The sequence below is a fragment of the Tachypleus tridentatus genome, chromosome 1 (assembly GCF_004210375.1).
Source record: "Tachypleus tridentatus isolate NWPU-2018 chromosome 1, ASM421037v1, whole genome shotgun sequence".
NCBI classification, from domain to species: domain Eukaryota; kingdom Metazoa; phylum Arthropoda; class Merostomata; order Xiphosura; family Limulidae; genus Tachypleus; species Tachypleus tridentatus.
Genome location: NC_134825.1, coordinates 40069836 through 40094427, shown reverse-complemented (window position 1 = coordinate 40094427; position 24592 = coordinate 40069836). Strand labels below are relative to the sequence as shown.

The 24592-nt window shown below is 32.8% G+C and overlaps 1 protein-coding gene across 1 annotated transcript in view; it reads right to left on the bottom strand.

Annotated features, from left to right (window-relative positions):
* The window catches only part of LOC143246674 (uncharacterized), a 128795-nt gene extending 114072 nt beyond the window's left edge, over positions 1–14723 (bottom strand). The window contains exon 1 of the mRNA XM_076493753.1: positions 14573–14723. The gene's annotated coding sequence lies outside the window, so the exon portion shown is untranslated. The remainder of the gene's footprint in view (positions 1–14572) is intronic.
* Between the last annotated feature and the right edge of the window lie 9869 nt (positions 14724–24592).

Sequence of the window (24592 nt, the reverse complement as noted above, 5' to 3'; positions counted from 1 at the left end):
TATTTTTTGTCGAACAGCGACATTATATAAAGTAATCAAATACAATTTGTAAAAACCTGAATCTGAGGCAAATAACGATTTAAACTTAGGAGTTAATTAAATGTCGATATGTTTCAAAATTATAATGTTTTCTAACAAGACTGATACACCCTGTTTTCTCCCTTAATGCAAACATATTTTAATATACAAACAATAATATAATTTATAATAGCGGTCATTACAAATAATGATTTATATAAAAAAGTTTTACAAACCTTCAAATGGTTCATGATGAGCGAATTAATTTTGAGTACAGTTTACTTTACGAGGATCTAGCTAGCTAAATTGTAAATAAACTAAGCTTCAACTAAAGATGAAGTCAGCAAAGATTATTTTCAATTGTGACATAATACAGTCTTGTACTGAAATAAAAATGATTACAAACAATGCAGAAAAGTGTATTTCACTGCAATAAATCATGGTTTTTACTTCTGTTAAAGTTACATAATTTGTGCTTCCTTTACTGGGGTTAAATATTATAGTTATTCGAGCTAAAGTATTGCCAGTAAGAAATGCTACACTCAGTCCACTCTACTTAAATTAGGTTGCAGTGAATTAGAAATTCAGTTATTTACGTAAATAGTGATGTAGTTCATAGACCATAATACTAGATACTCGTTCCAAAAATATCGTGGTTTCTCTTACTGTTTATTTTTTTCGAAATAGTGGTTTCAATAAAGTAATTATATTTAGATAATTTTAACTCGTGTTATTATGTCTTGTAATATGAACATTTGCTTTAACTGGATATAATAAACTCTTCTTTATATCAAAAAAATATAGTTGTTAACACAAACAACGTTTTTTTTTCACTTCATTAAATGTACATTGGTACACATAAAGTACCCCCGTTAAAAATGTCGTTATATCTTTTGTTATATAATACAAAAATATGTAAAACTATATGTTTTTAGAAGATACAATAAGCTACAGCAGGTGCACAACACTTTTCATGAGAAAATGTAACCAAAATCATGAAAAGTTCAGGTATTCACAAAAGCCAGTGTTAAAATTAGGATTTAAGATTATATTTGAACAGGTCTCGTCAAGTGCGTTCTAAAAACATAGTTTTACATATTTTTTTCTGTTATGCAATTAAAGATATAACAAATTTACAACATTTTCAACGAGGGCTACTTTTTCTGTCCACCTCTGTATACTTGCAATTGCGAATGAAATTCAATATGTGAGAAACAGAATATAATTCCTGATAATCAGGTAATACACAAGGAGCTATATTTCTTGTCATGAGTATTAATGAATGAAAAATTGAGACGGTTTCTTGATAAGGTAAACACACTGTTTAACATGAATGAAATAAATACCAAGCTATATATATGGTAAGGTTGTGACCTTTCGAATCTATTCACAATAATAATTAATAGCCAATTCATTCACTATATATATAGTATTGTCTACTAATTAACAAAGTGTCGGTTGCTGACCTATTGTACCAGTGCTCGACCAACCAGCTAAAATAATGAAATCCTAATCCTAACATGGATACACATAATAACCTTTCAGCAGTCCACTAACAATGCCAGCAAACTAGCAGCCAAAATAAATTAGTCATTAGTTTCAGTACTAGCTTGTAAGGCGATCGGCATCTCTTCTTCAGTGTCCTAAAATCTTTTGCTGAAAGGATTTATTTAACAGCTTTTAAGTATGGTTGTAGAAAATATCTGGTGTCTGCTATAACTCAGATAATATGTATTTTCTCTTGCGAATAACAAAGTGTTTTTAAGTTCATGAAAAAAAACGGTTGTATGTTGTTATGCAGCTTCCAATTAGTAAAATAACGAATTTAAATTTCACACAAAAATTTTTTGTCGTTATTTGTCGCAAAAATAATAGGTTGTTGAATTAATTTATCTTAAATATTTAGAGATTTCCGAGCGATTGATGTTTTTTGACGCACAGGTGGTGATATTTTTGTCTCATTAGAAATTCCTTGTAGAGGTTACAACAAACCGTCCACCACTCAACAGAGGGTTGTGTTTGTTTCCTTTTTGAATTTCGCGCAAAGCTACACGAAAGCTATCTGCGCTAGCCGTCCCCAATTTAGCAGTGTAAGACTAGAGGGAAGGCCACCCACCGCCAACTCTTGGGCCACTCTTTTACCAACTAATAGTGGGATTGACCGTCGCATTATAACGTCCCCACGGCGGAAAGGGCGAGCATGTTTGGTGTGACGGGATTCGAACCCGCGACCCTCGGATTGCCTTAACTACCTGGCCACGCCGGGCCGACAGAGGGTTGTGTAGAATAAATAAATACTAACTTCTACGCGCATACTAAGTTATGCGATAACCACGAATAATTTAAAATAAATTTGAACACTTACATCACAATTGTTACAAGTGAGTTGTATATTCTGTATTATAGTTTCAACACAGAATTCATGAAGCTTTTATACAATTTTTTATCCCAACTATAACGAGCCAATAGCTATCTGGTATATCATCATATGCTGTAATTTATACTTGAAACACATTTATTTATTACTTAAGTGCCTGTCAAATAATTTTCGTAATAAAAATTCAAAATAACGAGCGTAAATAAAAAAAAATCCATGGATTTCCTGTCTACTTTAGGAAGGTAAAAGAAAAAAAAATCTGTTAAAAAAATTGACCGTTGATATTTACGTGTGTCTTAATTTATATACGGAAAGACGTATCAAGTTACTGGAACACTTGTGTAAGTCTAATTACAATTCTTGTCACGTTTCTGATATATATTGAAAACATTCCCTCAACTCAGGCTTACTCAAGATCTTATATAGCTAGACACACCACGCTTTTTTTATGGGTAAACTCCCATATTTTTATATTTTTTTAGTCTCTGTTCTTACACTAATCCAAACTAATAAACACACTGTAAAAATTATCTTTATGGATCAATCTGAACTTTATTTCTTTTTATTGTAACAAGGACATCAGACGATGAACAATTACTACTCAGTTACGTTTTCTGAGTTATTTTAATATCGTGGATAAAACATTTGTTAGAAATCTCTATAAATCTTATTCCATTAGGCCTAAAAATAAATTATTGTTTGTTTGTACAGAATGGATAATTTGTGCTCTATCCACAATGGGTATTTAAACCCGATTTCTAGCGTTAAAAGTACGCGAAAATTCCGCTGTGGCCATGGGTAAATGGGCAAATTATAATCATTAAAGAAATTTGTCAGATATTTTTTTAACTTTAAAAAACTGACTTTACCGACTTTTCAGGAAAACCTATTCTATTCCATGCTAAATAAAAAGTTTAACACAGATAGAAAATGTGCATAGATAAGTCAATTTGGCACTTTCGTCAATACGCTTTCTGCTCTTGTCTGCGTAGTGTTTTTTTTCATTACCTATCAACTTGGCGTTACTTGTAATTTTTCTAGACTCGTGTTTATCCTGCAAAAACAAATTTAGCATATTTTCGCTTCGAAGTAAAAAATTTCACACCAGTTTTAAAACTCAACCTAAAAATCTTCTGGCATCTATAACTTATCAGCAATTCTCGTCGATTTTTATATTGCCTAAAAATCCATAATTTCTCAACTTAATGTTTAAAACTATTGATTTTGCTGCAAATTTTCTTTCACACACAGTTTATTACCTAACACTCTGACCACTTCTAACATGTCTATTTTTATCAAACATCTAAACTAATTTAAGTTTTAAAAATGAACAACACCTTATACGAATGTGAATTAAAGCGTCTAGGTCAAAGTTCTTAGTATCCAGGTATAATTCTTCATAATTTTGAGCTATTTGATAAACAAAAGGAAGACAACCAGCAGTACTTTCATAACATTACTCTAACCAAACGGCAGTAAATGATCAGCGATATTAAATCTTAAAACTACAGATGCTTCGAGCACATTAAGCCACATCAACCAGAGTTAAAATAATCTTTAGGCTTAACAAATGCTTATATTCTCAAATTAAATATAAAGTATAATTGGAATTGCACTATTTCTTTTCTCTTCAGGCTCACAGTGCATCACCTCATTTCCCTCTCTTTGACAACTCTTTTCTTGATATGGTAATTTAAATAGTACCCAGCTACGAGTGCCATTTTATAAATTAAGATTTTATTGTAGCTAAAAGTCAAGGCGTAGGCTAATTTGAGTTGATAACCGATTGTCCCCTTTTTGTTTAGCCATGTCCCCCCGCTAGTACAGCGGTATGTCTCCGGATTACAACGCTAAAATCAGCGGTTCGATTCCCCTCGGTGGACTGAGCAGATAGCCCGATGTGGCTTTGCTATAAGAATAACACTACACTACACACTTTAGCCATGACGACGGTGTTGGAAAGATTTATTTTATGCACCTAAATCATATTGTCCTTTAACGCACAGCATAATACACCAAACATACTCGCCCTTTCATCCGTGCAGGCGTTATAATGTGACAGCCATTTCCACTATTCGTTGGTAAAGGAGTAGCCCAAGAGTTAGCGGTGATGACTAGCTGCCTTCCCTTCAGTCTTACACTGCAAAGTTAGGGACAGCTACCGCAGATATCCTTCGTGTAGCTTACGCGAAATCCAAAGTAGTGTAAGACTAGAGGGAAGGCAGCTAGTCATCACCATTCACTGCCAACTCTTGGGCTACTCTTTTACCAACGAATAGTGGAATTGACCGTCACATTATAACGCCCCACAGTTGAAAAGGCGAGCATATTTGGTGAAATGTAGATTCGAACCCGCGACCCTCGGATTTCGAGTCGAATGATTTAACCACCTGGCCATGTCGAGCCAAAGTCAAGTAAAAGTCAATTCGTTGGTGATTAGATAATAAAACAATTTATCTTCACTTAGAAATAAGAACTTTCCTTTTGTTTATTTTAATTTTTAAGGATTTGTTGTGAAGTAAGCACAAAAGTACACCATGGGCTATCTGTGCTCTGCCCACTACGGGTATCGAAACCTGTTTTCTTGCGGTTTGAGTCGGCAGATATGCCGCTATGTCACTGGGTGTATTTTTTAATGGATGGAAAATTATTCATTGCCGTCTTAGAATTACGTTGTTTCAATTCCTTTTCCGAATTCATATACAAGATAATTATTGTTTTAGGCTAAAAAAACATCGTATTTCCTGAACTATATTTATATATACTGTTTAATTTTCAACTAAAGGAAGGAATCCAGTCTCATTTATTTTCAATTAAGTTTGATGCATCATTCAGACTTCCTTTCTTTTGTCTACTTTTACTTTAAAAATGGGTTGGAAACGAGTTGATGTATTGTTCCTCAACATTTTAAAAATTATCAAAATAAGTTAGAATACTAGATCCACTTTAATACATTAACTGATTTCTCAGTTTACAATTTTGTTTCAAAAATATTGTAATCTTGTTTAAATATACACTTCTTAATGCCAAGCATACCAACATTTTTATTTTAATATGCCAGCTATTTATATTAAATTAAACTCAAGTTTTCAATATAAGCATTTAGATTTTTGATGAATCGATTTTAATGAAAAATATTTTTTTTAGATTTTATTACACCAAAAATTCCGTACATTCTATATTTTGTATTTTCTTCCCTTTGTAACAACAACACAATAGTAAACTTAGTAAATTTAGATAATCCATCAAAGAGTATGTAAAAGGTACTTATTTGTAAACGAATGGCACTTATCTTTCTGCAGTACTGTTTGTTTGTTTTGAATTTTCGTGCAAAGCTACACGAGAGCTATCTGCGCCAGCCGTCCCTAGTTTAGTAGTGTAAGGCTAGAGGGAAGGTAGCTAGTCATCACCACCCACCGCCAACTCTTGGGCTACTCTTTTACCAACGAATAGTGAAATTAATCGTTACATTATTACGCCATCACGACCGAACGGGCGAGCATGTTTAGTGTGACGGGAATTCGAACCCAAAACCCTCGGATTATGAATCGAGTGTCTTAACCATCTAGCCATGCCGGGCCTTTTCTGCAGTATGTTTTCTTGTCTGAACTACTCAAATTCCGGAAAAAAATACACTAAAATACTTTCATGAAATTAAAAATATTCGTAGTTAAATATTTTAAGGACATAATATTATATATGATACATTTTGACAGTTATTTGACAGTTCATCATTTTTGCCATAGCAGATTACTTGATTTTAACACATACAGATTTTAACACGTACGATTATCGTGCTGTGACTTTTCGTCGTTTGTTAGCCGAATGAGATTTGTCAAATACATCGCATTTTCTCAATCATTTGTTTAAAACTATCACACTCCCTTTGTTTGCTACTCCATTTTCAAGCAACTAGCTTACGTTGATTACCTTGATCGTCAACCTTGGAAACAAAGAAATAGCACGTATTAGTTTAGCTTTAGTGAAGAAAAATTATTCTCTGTCCAAGCTTTCTATCAGCTCTGCAATGTAATTTAGTCTCTTAGTCACTTTATTATCAGCAAAGCTATTATTTATTAATAATATTTGATTGCAAATATTTCCACCTATGTTTAACAAAACTACATTTTCTGTAGTAAAAAAAAATTAAATGTGTATAATTTTATGTGAATAATTGTTCTTATTTCTTTCAAACATTCGAGGTCTACATTTATTATTCTCAGAAACGTAACACTAAAAATATATTATAGTAACTACAGAAGCATATTGATTCATATATTTATACAGTAGTAGAATTCACTGATGAATATTTCCTGTCGTAATTAATACAGACATTTTAGGACTACCTAAATAAATTAAAAACTATTAAACAAGTCTGTTGTTTGGTGTAGGCTTTATTTACATACCTGTGTACTCTTTCAAGACAATATACAGTTTGAGATAAGTTTGCAGCTAGATTTTGAACTCGTGCTTTATTTAATATTTGGTGAAACAGAATAAAATATGAAACATTTATTGTAATTTTAAACTCGGGCGCTTCAGTATGTTTGCGGAATTACAACGTTAAAATCCTGGGTTAGAGTCTCCTCGTTCGATAGTGGGCAGATAGCATCCAAAACTATTTTAAAATAATCTGGCAATAAAATATAAAAAAATAATCACATTAACAATGTACGTAAATATAAGACGTGTATAAGTAGGAACACTGTAACAGTTTATTAAATATATATATAACTAAAGTAACCACATAGGCGGTGGATACTTCTGGCTGACTGTCTTTCCTCAGCTAAACAGTTCTTAATTAGGAATGGCTGTAGTTGAATCTTAGTGATTTCTGACTTGATCTTTCAAGTTCATGTCTGGTATAAGTTGCGAATCGGACTGAAGTTGCAAGTTACTAACAATTTCTAACATTATTGTTCGGAAGTAGAATTTATTCAACATAATTTTCTTTCATCATATATACCAAAATATGTACATGGAGAACAGATACATTAGCACATTTTATTTTGCTGTTGATAAAAGGGTTTTATGTGGAGCGTGGTAATTTATTTTGGATGTTGTAATGTTATTTTCGTAACTGCCATACGTGAATGAGCCTTTATTACACTATAAACAATGAGTATGTCACCTTAATAAAAATCAGATATCTTCAAATTTCTTTTAAACCAAATTAAAACCAATTGTTGTGTGTTGTATCAGGATTACGTTCAATATTAACGAAATAAAAGAGTCAGTGAAAATGTTCTTTTTTTAATTAACTGATATAAAATGATCGAGACAAATTAACACAATAAAATACATATTCAATGAGTATTAATCGAATCCTATCAAAATAAAATAAAATAACAGTATTTGTTATCACCATAATAGTTGTTGTTTTGAATCAAGTACAAAGCTACACAATGGGCTATCTGTGCTATGCCCACCACCGATATCGAAACCCGGTTTTTAGCATTGTAAGTCCGCAGACATACCGCTGAGCCACTGGCGGGCGCCACAATAGAAACAATTCCAGAGTACAACAGCAACTCGTTAAACGAGTATATATATATATATATATATTTTTTTTTTAATAAATCTTTCTTTCGTTATAAAAGTGGCACAAAATATGAATATCCTGAATGTGCTACATTTCACAACGAGAACTTCTTATAGAGTGTTCATAACGGAAGATGCTTCAGATATTATAAGTTAGTTATCATATATTTTTAAAATGAAGACAGATCAGAACTTTATAGAGTAGAGAATAACTAAAACACACTGGCGAATATTTTTAATATATAAACACTGACTTTTTTCAAGAATATTTCTAAAAAACCAATCGGGAAAAATGCACTCAGGCTCATATCGCACACTTGTATGCTAAACCTAACCCTGTTGAAATAAAATTCATACACACAGGTCTTTCAATAATAAATATGTATGTGTGTATGTAGGTACAAATCAGTTAGGAACAACATCTGATATTTTTAGAAATTTTAAAATAAAACAGTTTGTTATCTTAATCTTTAGGCACAACAGGACTATATCTCACTTTGCAAAACAAAATCTACTGAAATTTCTATCATCAGAAAAATAGATAGTTTAATACTGAACTATACACATAGAGTATTACATATTGCAGTAGTTATTTTTTTTCGTTGAATGCTAGTTGAGTGTATAACATCATATTCTAGAAGATGAACAAACTTTAAAATCCATAGTTTATTTTCTGGCTCTATAACCGGTATTTTTGAGTTGCTATCGTGCCCACAATTAGTTGCCGATGGTGGATGGCAAGTCGATTTAAGAGTTACTTTGAGTTGCTTCCATAACATTGTTTCTCTTGCGATAAAGAAGTAATCGATGAAGAGGGAAGGTATCCTCAACGGGTACTACTTCTGTTGTTATCCTCAGTTAAAGCTAACTTGTAATTGCGTAACTTTCCTCTAAGTTACTGTTATTTTGTCTTTTAACATGATTGTGTGTGTTTTCTTGTAATAAAGCCACATTGGGCTATTTGCTGAGCCCACCAAGTAGGATTGAACCCCTGATTTTAGCGTTGTAAATCCAGAAACATACCGCTGTACTAGCGGGGGGCCTTTAATATGATTAGATAATTAACATTGCTTAGAATTGTTGTTGTTTTTTTGTTACTGGTTTGTGTTGGCAATATAATCCATATAATTATAAGTCTAACTTTCAAAACTGTTTCATTGAAAGCAAAAGCGTTGTAAGCCTAGAGACTTACCGCTAAGTCCCTGTGGGGAAGAGCTTAAAATTAGGAACGGCAACAGATTGCTTTAGTAGCTTTGGCATGAATTTGAAATGTGATTAATACACGTGACGATTTCAAAAAAAGAAAATCTGCAAATAAACACTTAAAAACAGAGAAGACTTTATTGTTGGGATTTCTTGCTTGAAATATTCAGTATTATACGTTTTAAGGAATTTCAAGGGCTTAATGTGTAAATTTGCCTGTTAGTACTTGCTCTTACAGCTTAATTGATATTGCAAGATGACAGTTAACTACCCTCAATAACGTTGATTAAACTTCTCAATATTGTGGGTAGTTAACTGTCATCTCGCAATATCAATTAAGGTTTGTACAAGGTTTGAAGATCCAATATGTCACTGAAAAATCTCAACACTTTCAGTTGTTGGAGCAATATAAATGTGACATTCAATCCTGTTAAGGCATAAGTTTTTGTATGGATAAATGAAGACAAATCAAACCCACTTTGATAGCTCATTTGAAGTAACTATTCTACTTAGCACAAGAACATTTCATTCGTTTATTTTACTGTCTTTTGTCTACTTTTTATTTTCTTAATATACGTGCTCATATAACTCTTGTGAGTTGATGAAAATGATTGTGGTTGACGTGTGTTCTTATTTATTACATTTATTATCTGCTGACACAAAATATCCGCGTTCCACTACAGGGGTTCAAAGGGCCCTGATTCATAGAAGCCCGATTTTTTTTTGTTATTTTCCCTCAAGCTCTTCTATTAGCCTCAATTACTTCTATAAATACCAAAAGGGGAGTTTAATATCCCCTCTAAAACCAACCAAACAAAAAACATTAGAACATTCGCCCGCGGTATCTGAGCGCGTGTATAGAAAGGTATGAACACAGTTTCAAACATGGCATCTCCGAGGTGAGACACATAATCTCATGACAGATTCGAGTAACCTTTCATTGGTTTTTAGCCTCCATTCTTATCCACTTGATATAGTAGGATTACGACATTTGGTTAATACATCCTCGTGCATCCCAAGTTCTCATGTCAAGCTTGGTTTTGCTAGCTGTAAAACGTTGGGGTCAGTTCACAGGCACACATAAAATTTTTTATCACAATAACAAATACGAAATGAATAATTAGTTTCTTAAAACACAATTCTATAAATACGAAACTAATATTTAGTTTCCTAGAACACGAGTCTATAGCAAGCGATTTGAAACCCACTTATTTGAGCTTTATCTCTTAAATTGTTTCTGCTGTATATATTAGATTGAACTTTATACGAAATACGACATAGCACAGTTTTTAAATATCTACAGACGCAGAATCGTTTAGTAGAAATATAAGATTATACATAGAAATATATTTGCATAAAATATTATCATATTAACAAAAAATGACTGTTAAATATGTTGAACACATATACCGCACTAATAGAAGGATAGCAGCCTGCCAGCCAGTTTATACAATTTCAGTATCTAATATCCTGTGTTGAATGTTGTGAGATTTTAAAGAGTAATTTAAATTCAGAGAACTTCGTAATTCAAATAGTCGTCAGACAAAAGGAGATAGAATGGTTTTGATATGTTTATCTATGTTTAAATAAAATGTAAAAACAAACTTTGCTTTATAAATGGTTTAAAACACTTTATATGTGTCTGTAGATAGAAAAAATAAAAATTTCCAATTATTGACGTCAAGTTGAACTATATTATTAGTAACTACTCGAACAACTTTCTTAGGTTTTTTGGGCCAACAACATCCCGAACGTTGTTAAAGAGAACATAAGTTAGACCAATACAGATTTGTTTTTATTTCAACTAATTCAGATAAGTTACAAAAACCTCTAACAAAAGTGTTTACACATAATGTAATCTGAGGTCTTAACCGAGGAGAAAATAAAACACTTAGCTTCTAACAAGTTTATCCATTTACTGTAAGTTATCAATCCGCATTACATGCCACGAAATCAACTAAAACTTAGTTTAAAATAAACATTTTGAAGAAATACTATATGAGAAATAGAACTTTCGAGACGTAGAACGTATCATACGTGTTTCCTTTCTTTCGTGAATAAATTTTCTTGTGAGGAAAAACAAACAAAAACATATCAGGTGTAACCTCGTATCAACTAAACAGAATGTTGATATAACGTTGTAAATAAACAGTGATAAGGTACTGAGTTTTTGAAGAAAACCGACTGGATTAGCTCCAGTGGTAAACTGATTAGGTTTTGAGGTAATTATATGTAGAAATAATAATAACATTTCCTGATAAACAATTTCACAAGCATCGTTAATTTTGTGAAAGGCCTGTGCTTGGAAACAGATGACATTGATCTGACTCCAACTAATGATTTTAAATAGAAAATCAATTGGATAAATGCAACCCCTTCATTAAGGTTTATTTGGTTTCTGGAGAAATCGGAATGTCGCTAAGGGAGGATACGTTGGGTAAAATGATTCATATTAGAATTATTAACTTCTTTGCACCCGGTCTTGAATATATGTCAAGGAAATGTCTCGACATTGAACGGCTAACATGTCCTGGCTGCTGCTACAAATCTTGAACTATTTATTTATTTAGCAATTTAAATAATTTACAAATCTCGTATATCTATCACCTAACATAAGCAGTTTAATGCATTTAAGCCTCACGTTTCGACTCAGTAAGATCAGGTTCAGATCCAATGAATGACCTTTACACTCGACTCAGAAAGATCAAGCTCAGATTAAAAGAATGACCTTCACATTTTAGACTATACACAAACTACAGATGCTTAAAAAACACCTCTTAAAAGGTATATGCAACTTTGAATTTTTAGCTTTTCCTTTTCAGTTTACATGTTAAATTCTACAAAGAAAAGACTTGTGACAAAACTGAAGCGTTTTCCGCTGTCTCAGTATAGAATATTTCCTTAGAATAGCGAAGAAAACTCAACACCTGGACAAACATACATTACTGTGATTTCAATTTAAAATCTTTTTTTTCAGACATTGTCCTTTTTCCACTTGAAGAGCTGCTGTTTTATGAAGACTTAATAACAGTGGGTTTAAAACTACTACCATTAACTTTTCCCAGTAGAGAAATTTCAGTCGCTTTTCTATAACAAATATATCGTCGAAAGAAAACACAAGTTAGTTCTCATTTCGTTTTTTTTATATATACGAAAAACACTCTGTCGCATCTACAATTTCTATGTTGTAAGGAAGGGGCCAAGATTCTAGAATTCAAACGTATGTGACACCTGTGAGATGGTGTTATTGTGAGATGGCGTTATTAATAAGTAATTCAACTATTTTTCACGTTCAGTCTATCAACTCTATTAAAAAGTATGTAATTATGAGATGTGAGTTATATATGTTTGCTTCATGAAAATTTCGTATAATATGAGGGATGTAATATACAGGGGACCCCCCAGTGGCTCAGCGGTATGTCTGCGGACTTACAATGCTAAAAACCAGGTTTCGATACCCGTGGTGGGCAGAGCATAGATAGCCCATTGAGTAGCTTTGTGCTTAATTCAAAACAACAACAGCAATATACAGGGAAGTGAGTTTCTATACTGGATTCTAATTATCTATTATCTTTCTTAGATACGGATGGTTATGATATTATAGCACAAATGGCTCAGCATGGCCAGGTAGATCGTGCGCTTGAATCGCATTCTGAGGATTGCGGGTTCGAATTTCTGTCCCACCAATTATGCTCGCCCTTTTAACCGCAGAAACATTATAGTACGACGGTCAATTCCACTATTTTTTGGTAATAGAGTAACTCAAGATTTGAGAGTGGTAAGTGATGAATAGCTGCCCTTCCTCTAGTAAGGTAGGGACGGTTAAGGCATATAGCTCTCGGGTAGCTTTGTGAGAAATTCAAAAGAAAAACAAAATTATGATGAAAGAGAACGTTGATGATAAACTCAGAGCTTTTTTGAATCACACTCTTTACTTCAAACACAATAAAAAACAGTATAGGATCCCTGAAGAATCTGTGTCGCATGTTAACAGGCTATTATCCTGAATAAGGCAACAAAAAATTAACATATTTCATTCTTAAGTGATTAGTTTTCTTCGCTCGCCTTCAAGAAACTTGTTAAGAAACAGAAGTCACTGAAATGTGATATACTGGAGTTGTAGCTACAGCACTTCATATTAGTACACTTTTTCTTCTCTAAACCAATCTTTCAACATTTATTCAGATGTTATCTTACAGTAACTGCTCTATAATCTATATCCAGGTTAAACAATGTTTTTATTTATGTTTCTTTTATTGGTGGTTATTTATTCAATTTTCAATAAGCAAACTGTCAACAAATACACGACACTCATTTTTTATTGCTCTAAGTATGTGTACATGTAATCAGTTTTACTCAAATTTGGTTCAGTTATTTAGAAAAACTTAATCTCGTGCTATCAATACGTGGTTATCCTCTCTCAAGTTAGAACACGCCATGAAGAACTGTACAGCACTTATTTCTTCATTCAGATTGTTTCATATATTTGTTTGATTAAGAAACTGATTCTAAATGTGTACTGACTTTCCTTGAGTGTTGATTTCTTGAATATATAGAAAATATTGAATATATAATTACACTATATTTTTAATCTAGGTTTCATACTTAAGAAAATGATATAAATACAATATAATGCTTTTTATCTGGCTGTTTTTATACTTGAAACATGAATTATGTTAGTACTCATTTTGTGAAGGTTTAATTTAACAAGTCGTAGCACAATCAACGTTCACTTACTCTCCTCAGATTCGACTTATACAACTGAAACAAGAGTAAAACGCACGCAAGTTTGTTAACATTTAGAACAAGGGTTATATTTGCGTGTGCTTATTTGGGTTGTATTTAAACAGAACACTGAACGAAAGCATGCTATTTATTTTTCCAGAGTTCGGTTAACAATTGATAACACTGGTTATGTAGGTATACTCAACTACATCTATACGGACACCAACATATATACAAATATACCAAATTTTCATGAACGCCAGTTTATATAGTTGATATACTGGTTTTCTTCCTTTAATACATTATATATTCTTTAAAGCTAAACTACAAAGTCTGTTTGAAAGCTGCTTGAAGGCGAAGACACATGAAAAAAAACAACATAAATAAAGTATATTTGGATAGGGTCCTGCTATTTATATTTTATATTGATTTTTCTGAGTTACGCACTAATAAGGAGATTTTGTTTGGTTGCTATGTTTTTGGAGTTTTAAAACCCTTATGAAAACCTTCTTGGAAACAAAGATAACTGAGTATTTTTTCATAATTTCTGTATCATGCTTTTTGTGGAACAAGTGTCAAACAGAGGAACGAGAGCTACAGGTATACTGGTTTCTAAGCTTCCGTCATACATTGCCACCCATTCGAAGCAGGTAAAAACAACGCATATCAGGTGTGTCTAGAAATGATTCAATAATGAAAGCGACTCACCTGCTTATAATAGGTTCCAAGTTGTTTTTGCAAGGTTAAGCATCCGTGCTTGATTTACAGTTCAGGAGTTTGTCCAGAAGCTGAGAAAGACTAAAGTAACTCAACTTGATCGTGCGTACGGTACACATTCTACGAGGAACCACACTAAACTGATGCTTTCAGGGTAAAACCTCGGATATTGAACGTCGATGAACGGAGAGAGGCTGCTCTTTGTCCAATAGGAAACGTCGAGGCAATGACGTAACGTGGTATGATGCGTGATAATTTCCTTAATATTTGAAACTTGTCAAAGTTTCTTCATGTCGCAGTTTTCGAGATCAGCTCCCTTTATTCAAACAAGTTCTGATAATGCTACGTATAGGGTTTCTTTTCTACGAGTATATATAAATCCAGCTCATTGCAATAATAGATAATAAGTTGTAATGAATAACGCTCTTGTTGAAGAGTATTTGAATAAAGAGCCAATTATCTCTGAAAGATACTATTATAAACTTGTAATGAAAGAATAGGTTTTGGGCACTAAAATTCACCTATATGTATCCTTTTTACTCTTGCCTTAAAGTATTGTCAAGGGTTTGTTTTAATGACTTGAGAAAAAGACACGAACTTATTTTGCAGTTAGAAGTACTGAAAATATCTATGGAATCATATATACTTTTCTGAAAGTATCTGTAATCTTTTTAATTTAATTTCAGAAACAAACTTCTATTGACTGGGAGAAACAAGACGTTACATGATGTGTTATATTTGGTATAACTGAATTAAGCGCAAAGCTGTTCAAAGGTTAATTATGCAATGTGTTCCTAAAGTACGGAAGAAGGCAGTTTGTCCACACTCCACACCACCCATCGTTATCTCCAACGCTGCTCCTTTATCAACAAATACCAGGATTGATCGTCACTTTATAACTCCACCCATACCTGAAAAGGCGAGCATGATGAAGTGGAAGATGCTTTACTGTAGATGGATTACTATAATACCAATCTAATGGAAGAAACTTTACTGTAGATGGATAACTATAATACCAATCTAATGGAAGAAGCTTTACTCTAGATGGATAACTATAATACCAATCTAATGGAAGAAGCTTTACTCTAGATGGATAACTATAATACCAATCTAATGGAAGAAGCTTTACTGTAGATGGATTACTATAAACCTGCTGCTCCTTTATCAACGAATACCGGGATTGACCATCACTTTATAACGCCACCCATAGATGAAAAGGCGAGCATAATGAATTGAATTCGAACTCAAGATCTTTGAATTGTGAGTCAAGTGTCCTAAACCGACATGCCGCACCATTGTGTTAAGAAAGATACTACTGTACTGATATTGTAAATCACGTTTTTGTTCAATTACTTAGGTCAAAACAGTTCATTAACCTCAGTACCTTGTACATGTAGCAGAGCGAGTAAGTTTTATAATTAAGTGCCTAGGACATTTTGGAGGATAATTTAAGTGCTATGTCAAAGTGTCTTGATTCAGAATCATTAAAGTTTTTAACTGGAATATTTTGCAAGAATGGAAATAATATGTAATACTTGAAGGATTAGTATCTGAACCTTAACATATTTAACAAAGGAAAAGTTTTAAGTTCCGGAATGAAAATATTGTAGACCGCAAGAGGTACTAAACTTAGGAATTCTGTAAATTAGAAATTGATTTATTACAATTTTTAATGAGAGGATAATTCATGTTCTGCACCAAGGTATCTTGTAACATAAGAGATGCATTCAAATTCGAATCTTAGGTATCGTCTAACACAAGACGGGTGCTCAAGTTCAAACGTAGCTTTAATGTGAGAAGCATTTAAATTTGAGAGTCTTATAACGTAGGACAAGTAATCCAACCGAAAGTAAATGTAATATTCCAAATTCTTATTTTTGAAACCAACCAATAAAAATAACTCGCCTCATGTTTGTACAACATGAGAGTCATTTTACCATACAATTATAACATGTGAAAATCGTTAAAAAACGTGACGTTGTTAACAAAGCAGCAATAACATGAGTGTTTAAATCAAATTTCAGACATGCAAAAACAGCATGCATTATTTTTAAGCATACGTGTTTGTTTTAATACTCATAATGAAAATAAGATTCATTAATTGCATCTTACATTTACAAAGTACAAGATTTCAGTGAAAAGAGCGCAAGTTTCATACTGTATCTAAAATTAATAAACAATTTGTATTTCGAACTGCACTCTTTATTAGGTTAGCTAACAAGTTTAAGAGTACTGAATCTCTCTTCTCGGTAATCTGTATTTGCTAGCAGAGTGTCGAAGGTTTTTGCACACTGGGTACAACATTGTTTAATTTGTATAAAGCAAGAGAAAATGGGAAATCCGTTTTCAATGTAAAATAATTATGTGCAGCAGATGATCAAACAGTATAAAGCATGAATACAAGTTTTCTAGTTTAATATTTTCCAAAACATTGAAACTTGTGAAATCTGGCACAAACATTAATTAAATCCAAGATTGTAACACACGTAGAAAAATATCACCATCAGTCAGTTAAATTTCCCACTAACCAGCTAAATCTTCATAATTAGTCGTTAGACAATATTTCTAAAAGTTAACAATGCTCAATAGAGTAATAAAATACATATTCTTATTATAAATAAAGTCAACAACTGAGAAAACTGATATACGGTATGCTGTACTAGCCGATTTCCCGTGGCGCCAATGCATTAGATTCGCGTGTGACATATTCGTGACGTCATATCTGCACCCTGAGAATGGAAAAAATAAAATTATCCGTGACGAGAAATGGCAAAATTGTGGCCCCTATTGCAAATACACGTGCATACAGGATAAACATTTTGCGAACTTGAGGGCTGAATATCGCATAATAAAAAGTTTTTCAAGTATCATATAAGCAAGAGTTCCATTATTGTGTGATATAAATATATGTATAATTTTACATCTAAGCCTTCTTTACAAAAATATTTAGCCATAATATCACATTCCATCTAATTTCACAAAGCTCTGTGAAATATTGAAATAAATATTAATTTAGATTTTTCCCATTTCCTTTTTTTTCTGAAAAACTCTGAAAGCGAGACTATTTGTCATCCTCTCATTTAGTTCCTTACGTTTGTCATAATGTACAGCTCCTCATGTTTGTTATCCGGTTGTCCGGCATCTCAAACATCAGGCTGTAAGAAGTCAAATTAATGCATACAAAATATTAGTTGTTTGACATTCTTATATTACAACAAGGTACTATAATTAAGTTTAATTATTATTCTATTCTACTCACAACTATTTCTAAAACGGTGTAGTACTACATGAAAAGGTATTTGGTTGCCAAAGAATCTGCTAAATGTGGTGGAGTTCAATATATAGAGATGCGTAAAGAATATAAGATTGCATATCGCTAATCCAGGAAGACACACTTGTGAGAGGAGGAAACTGGGATTGACATGTAAGAAACTAGTGTCAAAACAAACAATTATAGGTGTTCTCTTGTTATCAAATACAGAAAGCAATGGCGTGCAGAGATACAGCTTTAATAAGCTTCAGAACATTACACTACTTTTAAATAAACGTGTCGATAAGGATAGAGTTCTTATGAATAAGCTTTTAAAGTCGTTTTTTTATCCACTGGATTTAAAAATAGAACATGTCAATTTGTATTAGGAATTTCAATCACTCTGAGCAGACTACATGCAAGCAAACATGACTAAGACGCGACATGTAGAAAAATTTAGGTTTATACATAAGATTTAATAAAAAACTAGTGTTTAAAGTACTGCGAAAGGATTTTAATTTGATATTACTGATTTTGATATTTTATATATAAATATTGCATTTTAGTACTTTTCTGGACACTATGACGATATTATTTGATCAAAAATTCTACTAAATGTTAAAAAAGAAAAATGTAAAAACATTCATTAGTTTACCGTTTGATATATATATAAGAGAAACGTCCATTGTATACATTTTTTTCTACATCATCTTTTCGAATATTTCTAGCATCATAGTTGTGAGTTTTGAGAGTGCTCTACGCAGTTCATTAAAAATGTTTTGGTTATGCTTTCCCAAACTAACAAACATTCATTCAGCAAAGAGTGGGAACATCGAGTAGGTCTGCGCTTCTAATGAGAGTGTCTATTAAGGGTTAGGAGAGGGCAAAGAACTCTTTGAAAACAAGTACGAGTAGAATAAAGCACTATGACTGCCCCATTCAGACTCGCTGACTTCTAAAACAATCCAGGTTTCTTGGTAGAACAATGTTTGAAAGTTTCAACACTTACAGTTTTATTGTTTGAAACAAAATTATTGAAGTAGTGAAAATCCTGGATTCTGATATTATTTTCATTTTTCACATAAACGAGTTAATATTTAATCACTTGGTTTTCACTAAATTTAAACGCCATCTCGAGAAAAAATTCTACTTCATATCTTGGCAAATGTATAGAAAAAATGCTCTTTTTCTCACAATTTCTGCAACTTGACTATTATACAACGTCTTTGTTATATAGTTTTGCTCTACTCTATAAAATCCCACTTTGAACAACAAAATGCAGATGTCTGACGGGCCAGCAAATCAACCAAAAGATACATCTAAGTTTGAGCTAACACAATGTTTGCAGGGTAACAGTCACATAAATTTTATAATTTTGTTTTTAGAAACTATTAAATTGTAAAAAGGCAATAATATATTAAATCATCATCATGCTATAAGACTTTGTTTGTACGTGTTAATTTAATGTTTCATTTCATGATTAGAGTTTGTATAAACGTTTATAGTCGCTGGTCTTAACCTCTAAAAGCCTTCTCATCTAACAATTATTAATAGCTATCTGAATGACCACCATTATAATAAATAACTCACATTGTTCTCTGTAAGTTTTTTCCAAGATACATGTATCTTGCGCATTATAATAGAACAAACTCCATCTTATCGTATGCTACAAGGGCCCGGCATAGCCAAGCGTGTTAAGGCGTGCGACCTCGTAATCTGAAGGGCGCGGGTTCGCACCCGCGTCGCGCCAATCATGCTCGCCCTCCCAGCCGTGGGGGCGTTACAATGTGACGGTCAATCCCACTATTCGTTGGTAAAAGAGTAGCCCAAGAGTTGGCGGTGGGTAGTGATGACTAGCTGCCTTCCGTCTAGTCTTACTCTGCTAAATTAGGGACGGCTATCACAGATAGCCCTCGAGTAGCTTTGTGCGAAATTCCAAAACAAACAAACAAAAAATCGTATGCTGCTATCGACTTTTATCAATGTAGATTTTCATGTATAAACATTTTCCGTATTTTATTATTAGTGTTTCGTGATTAATTACCATTGATTTCAGTTTCAAAAAATGTTTTTATTTACAAGTTTTATGGCTGTTATAACACATTATTACTACTGATCCATACTTTACCTTGTACAGTCTAGGAGAAAAACAAAGGAAATTGAAAGAGTTTGTATTCGGTCATGACTTGGGAATACGTTCACATAGTCTGTTAACGTCATGATTATATTCTTAGGTTTCATTTTATTCAGAAAGTATCGATGTTCTTGCAAAATTACCTCATCTGTTTTACCGTTCTTTGTGCAGCAATAAACAATTGAGTACAAAAAATCTTAACTATTTGTTTTCTTGATTAACAAATGAGTTTACTACCATGAGGTTTTATTTTAGACAACACCATAATTGTGTTTCATACTTGTATTGGATGAGCTTACAGTTAGACATTTTCAGTGTTTTCAAATATTTAAGCGATAAATTGCTTTAGGTGTTTTAATTTCTCCGAAAGGGGTCCGAAAGCCGCCTGGATGGGTCACATGTTTTAACCACCCACACCACTACACAGAATTGTGTGGTTTGTCTGCCAGACATTAAAATGACGTCACATAAGGAACGCTCAATGTTGCAGTATGTACTATTGTGACGTCAATAAAACTTGTGCTTGCCTTGAACCACGGGAAGAATTATGCACTCTGTAGGCTATAACACAGCATTATATGTGAACTTCAACTGGAATAACCCCCCAGTGGCTCAGCGGTACGTCTGCGGACTTACAATGCTAAAAACCAGGTTTCGATACCCGTGGTGGGCAGAGCCCCAACAGCCCATTGTGTAGCTTTGTGCTTAATTAAAAAACAACAAAATGAAATGGAATGAGTAAAAATATTTGTTATTCTTAATTTAAGGTTTTTTACTCTTGAAATATAACTATTTTAGAAACTCGGCGCAAAATTATTAGTAGTTTTTTCTTAAGTAACTGTTTCGGATAACTTGCTTTACTAGAAAGTTCTCTTATCCTCAATGCATAACTTTATTTTGAACAACATTGTGTGTACCTTGACTTACCGTAATAACTTTAGTATCATAAAAATACAATCAGTGCTGTTTACAACAGCGTGCTATAAAAACATTTATCCATTAACCGTTTTAGTTGACATAACGCCTAAAAAGGCTATTTATGTAAAAACGTTGCAGTTGAACAAAAGAAACATTTGTCTTTTTAAAACGAAGAGAGTTTAAAAGTTTAAGGTTTGTTTTAGCGCACACTTACATATTGGGCTATGTTCCCTTTGTCCACCACGGAATACAAACCCGGATTTTAACGTTGTAAAACACAGACTGAATCAGAAGAAACAAAACATAAGCTAAGAAGGTATTATTTGTAACAATTGTTATATTGAATTTTCTAGTCCAATATGTTTAGACATTATTTATTGTAATGGACACCAAAAACAAATCCCAAAACTACAGAGCTTTCATTCCATGTTATTTTAAAGTTTTCTTTCTAAATATTGATGCTATAAAAACGCATTTACAGTCTTCAAAGTATTTAGATTATAGTTAAGATTATATAAGTACCTTTTAAAGAAACTCACTACGTCATTATGTTGCCACGTCCAATCATACTATATCTGACAACCGTGCATCCTAACAACAGCCCTGCAGCGTAGTTTTTATTACAAAAGGTTGCATCCCCAGTTTGTGAAGTTCAAAGCACACCTCTCCTTCCTACTAATTTCTATAATTTGTGATATAAGAAGACAATGGTTTATTGATGCCCAGTCGAACAGTCAAGTCTCTAATCTGGCGACTGGATTAATTATGTCTTTATTACGAATGGTATGGATATCAGTTACTTTTTCTAACTGCTTAAGGTTCGCGATGGTTGAACGAAAATATCATGAAAGCAAACTTTGTACATGCACCTTATGTCACTTTTGCTAACTGAGAACGTTCTGGTTATTGATTCATACTGTTACCTTGGATAAGAAGACAGCTTTTGCTATTAACCTTTGTGTTCTTGGATTCTTACTTGTTACAAGATGCTAGACTTTACTTACAACGGTTGAGGTACGACTTATTGCAGATCTCTATTTTATAATCCTATTTGCCCAAGTTGATACATATTTCTTTGTTTTTTTGTTATTTAGTACAGTGTTACCTACTGCCTTTCCTAACTTTGAAATGCTAATTACAAGGAAGGCCGGCAGTAACCACCACCACTAAAAAGGTCGACATGTTTGGCGCTGGGTTGCGAATTCGCTTCAGTCGGGTTACGAGTCGAGTCCTCTACCCACGTGGTTAGACAAGATCTTTAGCTCCTTAGACATAGGACACGTATTAATTCTGTCTGCAGAATCGATCTTAGTGGACATAAAAAAAAGCACTTATCAGAAGCAAAATGTAAGCGTGTTGAGGGTATAACTGTTAGGAAAATGCCAAAAAATTGTATTAGAGTTTGAAGAATATGAAAAAAGAGGAATTTAACAAAAGAAAGAAAAAAATCTACTAAGACTAGTGAAAAAAGAACGAATATGAGAAGTTGAAAACACTAAAATGTAACATACCTAAACTTATAGTGTCAGCAATATCAAAATAGTAGAGAAACATTTTATTACATTTAAAGATACAAATAATTATCGCTTCCTAAGCCATGAAACGGTAATTTGGTATTGTTATAGTACGTTCGTGAAATTTGGTTGCACGCAAGTACAAAATAAAACCAGTTCGTGAACATCTCCTTTCGTCCTTAGAAGGTTCAACAAATACGTTCGACTGCTGTAGATGACAGATAGCCCTTATTTGAGTGCAGTTCAGATGGGTATAGAAACGTAGAGTGTATGGTTATTGTTTTTCAATGCCTCTAATTAGCCAATTAGTGTTTTATCAAAGCATTTCGGGCGGTAGACCCTGGTGTTGTGTATAGGAAATGGAAAGCAGCAAGAAAAAAATCGCAATAAAAACATAAGTTATTTGTACTAAAAATTCCACCTCAAGTAAATTATTTAAACATTACATAGGGCAAAAATGGAGGAAAATTGTTTCATCCTAATATACCTCCTTATTAATGAGAAGAAACCTGGAGGTTTTGGCTCATTATTTCAGTTAAACGAGATGCAGTACATAGATACATATTTTTACTGCAAGCTTCTTGCTTCTACAGAATAGGTGTTGACTAATAATTGTATGGATGACAGAAATAACATATAATTATGTAAAAAGGTCTACCACAAGAGATTGTAAATATTTACAATAAAGATAGGGAATAACCAGTCTTACTTATTACTAACATGAAAAGCACAAAATAAAGAACACTTTGGTAGGGTCATCAGCTGTGTGTCCTCATGTTTATCATGAGTGTAGAAATCTAATGCTCTTGATAGACCAATCTAATAGTATAAGTACCCAATATAATGCTGAATTAATTAAACCTGATACTAGTATAACATGAACAAATCCATAGAAAGTTACGTCTTTTTTTAGCGCGTGAAAAGTTCGGTTAGACGTCCACAGAACAATAGCACAGTCAGTATGTATATGACCTTTCGTGTATCTTATAAAATTTTACTTGTTATAATCAATTAGTAAAGTGATCTTACGAAAGTAATTCATCCAAGCAGACAGAGTTAGGAGGAGACTTATGAAGAGAATAAACCACACGAGTTCTTAAAATCTAAACGATAATTCAAGAAAAGTTAGCATAGAATTTGAGGAAAGTCTGAGATAACATACATAGTTTTAAATCTTTATGGTGAGATAAATGCTTAGACTAGTGTTTCTGTATGTAAGGCTAGGACAAAGAAAGTTATTTGTATCATATAGTATTAATTAAGTGATCTTTAGTGAATCAACAGCCATTAGGTAAACTACTTACCCAGCATAAACTTTGATGTAGTGTTGAATAAGATAATAAGAGTGAAAGGTTAAATACATAGGTTTGCGTTGGAGTATTTACGTCTAGGAAAAAGATATTTAAGCACAATCCGTAGCTATTATGCTAACTTCTAAAATAATTTATCATAATATCCTTATATAAGAGTGATAGCATTGTTATTTCAATATATACGTTAGTTGAAAATAAATTATGCTTACTGCAAAACCCAAAAACAACATTCTATGCGTAATTTGTCAAAACGACCTCTACTGGAACGTTTATTTATTACTCTTTTAGCTCCTCCTGCAAAGTTTTCCAAATTACAACGAATTACAGTGAATCAAACAAGTTGTGATATGTAAATGTTACAGCATATTTTCTTTAAAATGTTTGTCCCTGGAAAGAGGAAGTCTATAATTTTCAAATTAAAATATTTTGTTGTACAATAAACCTTGAGAGAAAATAATTGGTTAAGAATGTTAATATTTAAATCGAGGTAGTGTATTTTATTTGCATTTGTTGAACGTTTCTAAAGTAATAAATTTTTTCGGGTAGAAATACTAAGCTATTTCAAGAGAATTTAATAATATTGGTACTGGAATGTCGTCGATGTATCTACTTGCTTATGTTCTATTAACTTTTAAATCTTTATGATAGTCATTATTGATAATTAGTGTGTTGTATTGATATTCATGTTTAGAAATAAATAAATCTATTGTTTGCGAACTGAAGTTACCATTCATCGATTGGTATGCCTTGTGTCTGTTTAAAGATGTCTGAGTCGAATTGTACAAATGCATTCTTCAAGTTATTAAAGGGCCCGGCATGGCCAGGTAGTTAAGGCACTCGACTCGTAATCCGAAGGTCGCGGGTTCGCATCCCCGTCGCGCC